Below are 7,078 nucleotides of genomic sequence, written 5' to 3'. Positions count from 1 at the left end.
ATGAAGCTGTTTCTGTCTATAAACCAGGTCTGCTCTGTCTCTGAGAGAGGAGAGTCATATTTGATGGAGTGAACAGTCCAATTCATTGTCAGTCAGGAAAGTAGCAGGGTTCAGGGAAACAGGGGTCTGGAAATTATCTCAGTCAGGGTTGACTACTAAAGTCCGATAATGAAGCATGTAGACATTACTGAGACATCGATCAGAATTGTAGCATGCGGGAGTGGTGTGGGATGGGGTGGGGGTGTAGCCATAAGTCCCAAAGTTAATTTATTGAAGCTTGGAATTTCTTTCCTCCTGTATCTGAAGACTCTTTTGGCTAGAAGTGCTCTAATTAAATTTCTTCTGTCTTAATCTGCACTCTCTTCACTCTCCCTGCAATTTCATTAGCTTGAATCTCTAAAATTTCTCTAATATTTGGCACTAAATAATTGATGAAAGCCAGGCCTACCTTGTTGTGATTTACCCTGGAGATATCACTATTTTGATGCTAATTCCAATGCCCCAAGGAAGGCTGCCTAGTCACCTACTCAGGAATCCTGAACCTTCTCCCATTTAATTTGTAAAATAAAGGTGAGAGCTGGTGATGGGGCAGGGGAAGGGAAGTTGGCAGGAGGAGAAAGGGGTAGCAGGAGAAGGAGGAAGGGGGAGCTGAAGGTCATGGCATGGAGAAACTGCTAGTGATGAGGGATTTCAGAACTGGGGAATAGGATAGTGTAGTGGTAGATCTGCCCAATCAGGTGCGAGTTTGTGTTTAATTAATCGAGTCGTGTTTTTTTGCACAGGCATATTCCGGTTGGAGAGGTTAAGGCAACACTACCTTACTAGAATTCTCTGTTTTCTCTTATCAAATATCATGTCTAAACCTCGACCAAATTATTGTTGTGATCTATTTACAGAGCCAGTTGGTAAATCTGGAGATATTCCCCACCATTTACCACATTGAAGCCCTAGTCTGGTTGGGTTCCCTTCAGGGCCAGGAGCCTGTTGAGGGATGTATATACCAATCCTGCCAGGGACCCTGGATGCCAGTGTGTACTGTGTCTGCACTAAGCAGAAGGTCAGGGGAGGAGGGGATAAACCAGTATAAGCTGTAAAATCCAGAGTCAGTCTTGAGAAAAAAAAGAAATCACCAAGTGACTGCTGGGAATTGAACTCAGGATCTCTGGAAGAGCAGTCAGTACTCTTAACAAATGAGCCATCTCTCCAACCCTAAAGCAAAAGCTGTCAACAAGGATGGAGCTGGCTGCTAGGTTGGAGTCAGCTTTTGTTCCTGTTGACAAAGAAGTGTTAACAAGGAGAGGAGGGAAAACTTTTGAAACATTTTACCCTCTACTGTTGAAGACAGCAGTGTGGAAACATAAAAGATCTCCCTCCAGAGGCCATTTAACATCAAAAGCAGGTCACTCCAAGTTGTATAAAGTGGTCCTATAGAAGGGGAGGGAAGGGGTTAGGGGGATGTTGGCCTGGAAACCTGGGAAGGGGAATAACAATCGAAATGTAAATAAGAAATACTCGTTAATAAAGATTAAAAAAAAATAAAGTGGTCCTGAGTATTAACTACAGAACAATATTAAGGTGAGAAAACAGTCTAAGAAACAAACAGACAATCCATCTCTGCCATGAACAAAACAACTCATATCACCCCACATGCAAAACACACAAACCATTTGCCCCGTTGTGCAGGCAGAGTACATGGACTGGCCCATCCCACAGACTAAATAACTTAGATAACTTGCTCCTGTCACAGGCAAAATTCACACAGATTCTGGTGACCTTGCCAGCTTCAAGCTGGAAAGCACAGACCAGCCTGTCCCTGACACAGATGGGATGACTTAGATATCTGCTCCTGCCATGAGCAAGATACACACAGATAAATAGATGGTGGTACTCAGGCTATCTGCTCCTGCCAAGAGCAAGATGCCCATAGATTCTTGTGACTTTGTCAGCATCCCACTGGATCAAAGTCCTAGCAACCCAGTTGACTCAGGCCAGAACCAGGCCAGTGAGGCTGGAGCTCCTCCAAACTCCTCCTTAGTTACTATGGTGACCCTGTCAGTTCATACTGTAACTGGAATTTGAAAGGCTGAAGCATCCTCCTAGCCTTTCTCTGGTTACACACAGGCTCTCTAAGCATTCCTGACAGTTCCAAGGATGAACCAAACTGAAAGCAGAATTCAAACAAAGAAAGGAAACACAGACAACCTTGGTACCTTTCTCCAGCTGTCACTTCTTTGATTCACCACTCTCCCATGGTTCCTACACATGGTTCCCGGACAATGCATGAAATTCGAGGTCTGATCTGAACCTCTTCCAGGACATCTTGAATGAGACTCATGGAGGCAGGAATCAATGTTGAATGCAAGAGGAGTTTAATTCTGACATGTCAGAGTCATTCCACTACACGGGGAGATGACACGGAGCAGAACTAACAGAGAGTTATATAAATTGCAAACAATTGGGGCCAAATTTGTACAATGGTAACTAAGAAATGTATTATGCATATTTGGTGGAGAAAAACAACTTTCAGATTGGACTCAGTGTACTGATCAAGAATTTCCCAAGCGGTACATCTACACAATGGAATATTACTCAGCTATCAAAAACAACGAGTTTATGAAATTCATAGGCAAATGGTTGGAACTGGAAAATATCATCCTGAGTGAGCTAACCCAATCACAGAAAGACATACATGGTATGCACTCATTGATAAGTGGCTATTAGCCCAAATGCTTGAATTACCCTAGATCCCTAGAACAAACGAAACTCAAGACGGATGATCAAAATGTGAATGCTTCACTCCTTCTTTAAATGAGGAAAAAGAATACCCTTGGCAGGGAAGGGAGAGGCAAAGATTAAAACAGAGACTGAAGGAACACCCATTCAGAGCCTGCCCCACATGTGGCCCATACATATACAGCCATCCAATTAGATAAGATGGATGAAGCAAAGAAGTGCAGACCGACAGGAGCCGGATGTAGATTGCTCCTGAGAGACACAGCCAGAATACAGCAAATACAGAGGCGAATGCCAGCAGCAAACCACTGAACTGAGAATAGGACCCCCGTTGAAGGAATCAGAGAAAGAACTGGAAGAGCTTGAAGGGGCTCGAGACCCCATATGTAAAACAATGCCAAGCAACCAGAGCTTCCAGGGACTAAGCCACTACCTAAAGACTATACATGGACTGACCCTGGACTCTGACCCCATAGGTAGCAATGAATATCCTAGTAAGAGCACCAGTGGAAGGGGAAGCCCTGGGTCCTGCTAAGACTGAACCTCCAGTGAACTAGACTATGGGGGGAGGGCGGCAATGGGGGGAGGGTTGGGAGGGGAACACCCATAAGGAAGGGGAGGGGGGAGGGGGATGTTTGCCCGGAAACCGGGAAAGGGAATAACACTTGAAATGTATATAAGAAATACTCAAGTTAATAAAAAAAAAAAAAAAGAAAAGAAAAGAAGTGAAAAGAAAAGAAAAAAAAAAGAATTTCCCAAGCGGGGGTTGATTAGAAGGCACAAGTAAATTTGTGTGACAGTTTAGCATACAGCTGTTCTAGGAACTAAACCAGCGTGTTTCTTCCTGGAAGGGAGGGTCCTTGTGCTCACAAGTTTGTAGTCAGAATTTCCCCACTGGTCTCAGATTGGGGCCAACTCTGGCTTTTTCAATGTACTTATACACTTATACATATACAGAAATCCCAGGAGGATGGATGGAACAAAGTTGAAAAAATCAATCTCCAAGCATTTGTGTGTGTGTGTGTGTGTGTGTGTGTGTGTGTGTGTGTGTGTACATATATAAAGAAATATATGCATCCCTGGTGTATGGATGGAACAGAGATCCTATAAGAAGGCTTCATGCATTTCACATATAAACAAATATTAATTAATATATACCTACATAAACATATAAATAGATACATATATACATACATATACCATATATATGTACATTAATGTGCATATATGTATATATATACAGTTGGTGACAGAGCATACTCCAACCCACACTATCTTTTCGATAGATTATATATTGCAGAATTTTTTTCAAGTGAAAGGAAAATTATACAGATTTAAGGTTTAAAAATATGAAGTTAAAAGAGTATGTTTCAACTCAGGATTAAACACTGTGAAAAGCAAGTCCAGGCAGCCCCGCCCTGCCGCTAGAACTAACAGACCATAAAAGGAAAGGAATGCAGAACAGACCAGGAGTACTGGATCTGACTCACAGGCCACCTGGCAGGAAGAGATAAGCCCCCAGCCCCCGACATCCAGGACGCCCCAGCCTGCACCACATTGCAACCTCATTTGAATATGATTCAAACCTGCCAATGTGTGTAGCTATACCTTATTACCTCATCATGTGAAATAGCCAATCATATGTGAACATGTCTATGTGCCTCGTTTGAATCCACCAATCCCCGTAACTATGCATCTGCTTCTGTACGCCTGCTTCTGCTTCCCCAATCCCTATAAAAGCCCCATGCTGGAGCTGCTGGGCGCGCAAGTCCTCCGAAGAGACTGTGTGCCCGCAGGTACCTGTGTTTTCCAATAAACCCTCTTGCTGATTGCATCCGAGTGGACTCGGCTCGGTCATTGGGCACTTGGGACTCCTCCTGAGGGAAAGGTCCTCTCCGGGGGTCTTTCACAAGCAGTATAAAATTATAATGTGATTGAATTCTCTAGCAAATGACTATGTCAAAAACAGTGTGTTTCCCAATACCTATTTATGAAAAACTATTATGTAATACAGATAAAGTAAACAAATTATTTCCATGAACCCACATACATTTGATTATAAGGAACTTGTTATAGATTTACAAAATGTGAGAAAGCAATGTAGTCTTCTCGACCAGTTTCTTTTATAAGCAGGCAGCAATTTGCAGTTACAAAGAGAGGATAAATTATTTTATATGTCATTTTTATAAGTATTCTTACAAGGATCTTAGAATAATCAGAACTCTAGACTTTTATATAAATATCAGTTATATCTACTTTAGAACCTCAGAACGCACATCTACCCAGTAATTTTTATTAATATCAGGAAGCTGAGGACAAAAATGGTATAAGAAATCAATTATCACCAGTCCTTGGGATATGGTGGGACAATTTTTTTAGTATATCACCAGAAATGGTATTAGTTATAATAGTCAGAAACTGGAAGTCATCCAGATGTCCCTCAACCAAAGAATAGATAGAGAATGTGGTTCATTTACTTAATGGAACACTATTCAACTATTAAAAACAAAAACATTATGAATTTTGTAGGCAAATGGATAGAAGTGAAAAATATCCTGAGTGAAGTAACCTAAACCCAATAGAATGTATCAGTGAGCTGGTTCTTCAGGAAGAACTATTTCCAATTTTCTGAGAAAATGTCAGATTGATTTCCAGACTGGTTGTACAAGTTTGCAATCCTCCTAGTAATAGAGGATGTTCCTCTTTCTCCACAACCTTGACAATATAAGCACTTACTTGAGTTTTTGTATTTAAACATTCTGGTTGGTATAAGGTGAAATTTCAAGGTCATTGTGATATTCATTTCTCTAGTGAAAAATTGATTAATTACTTAATTAGTTAATTGACATCCAAAAAGATGTTTCTCCATTCCAGGCTCCCATAATAGACATTTCCCCTGATACATTCTCCCCAATGCCATTGAGGCCATGTTCCCATGGGAATCCTCCTTCCCTGAGGTATCACATCTCTGCAGGATGAGGCACATTTTCTCTCACTCGGCCAGACAAGAGAATACTCTGCTACATATGTGCCAGGGGTCTTGGCGCATCCTTGTTATGATCTTTGGTTGATGGCTGTGTTGCTAGGAACTCCCAGGGGCCCAAGTTAGTTGACATTTTTGCTCATCTTATATGGTTGCCCCCTACTTCAGTTCATTCAATCCTTCCAATAAAGTCCAATGTGTTCCCTGACCTCAGTTCAATGATTGGATATATCGGAATCAGTCTCAGTCAGCTGCTGATAGACCCTCTCAGAGAACAGCCATGCTAAGCTCCTGTCTGCAAGCACAACATAGCATCAGTAATAGTGTCAAGATTTTATACCCACCCATGGGTTGTATCTCAAACTGAGTTGGTCATGGTTGGCCATTCAGTCAGTCTCTGTTCCACTTTTGTCCCTGTATGCCTTTTAGATGGGAAAAAATTGGGGTGAAAAATTTAGAAGGCTGGTTTCTGTCTCCTTTCACTGGGGAGCCTGTCCAGCTACTAGAGATTTTGTCTCAAGATCGATATAGCAACTGTTGGTCATTTCAACTAAGATCATCTACATTGACTTCTGAGAGCCTCCCCCATCCCAGGTCTCTGGGATGTTCAAGTTTTTTTCCCAGCTCTGATCCCAGGCAGCTGCATAATTCCTTCCAATTCCCTGACCCTCTGGGTCTCTCTATTGATCTGGCCCAACTTTCCATCCCTTTTCCCGTACATTTACCTCCCTCTGCATCCCACAATTATATTCCCACTTCAAAGTGGGATTAGGCATTCTTACTTGGGGTTTCCTTCCTTTTTAAATTCTTATGGTCCGATGGTGGATCACAGGAATTCTCTACATTTGGCTAATATCCATGTATCAGTGGGGCTATATTATGCATGTCCTTTTGGGTTTAGGTTACTTCACTCAGAATATTTTTTAGTACCATCTATTTGCCTACAAAATTCATGATGTTTTTGTTTTTAGTAGATGAATAGTGCTCCATTGAGTAAATGAAACACATTCTCTATCTAATCTTTTTTTGAGGGACATCTGGATGACTTCCAGTTTCTGACTATTACAACTAATGCTGCTAAGGACAGAGTAGAGCATGATTCCCTGTGATAATAGGAAGCATCATTTAGGCATATTCTCAGGAGCAGTATTGATTGGCAATCTCAACTTCATATGGAAACACACACACACACACACACACACACACAAACTCATACAAAACCACTGCCACCACCACCACTACCACCAACAACAACAACAGAAACAGGATAGCCCCAAAAATTTTGAACAATAAAAGAACTTCTGGAGAAATCACTATCCCTGACCTCAAGCTGTACTACAGAATAATAGTGATCAAAATTGC

The sequence above is a fragment of the Rattus norvegicus genome, chromosome 4 (genome assembly GCF_036323735.1).
Source record: "Rattus norvegicus strain BN/NHsdMcwi chromosome 4, GRCr8, whole genome shotgun sequence".
Classification (NCBI taxonomy): domain Eukaryota; kingdom Metazoa; phylum Chordata; class Mammalia; order Rodentia; family Muridae; genus Rattus; species Rattus norvegicus.
Note: the sequence above shows the minus strand (reverse complement) of the source record.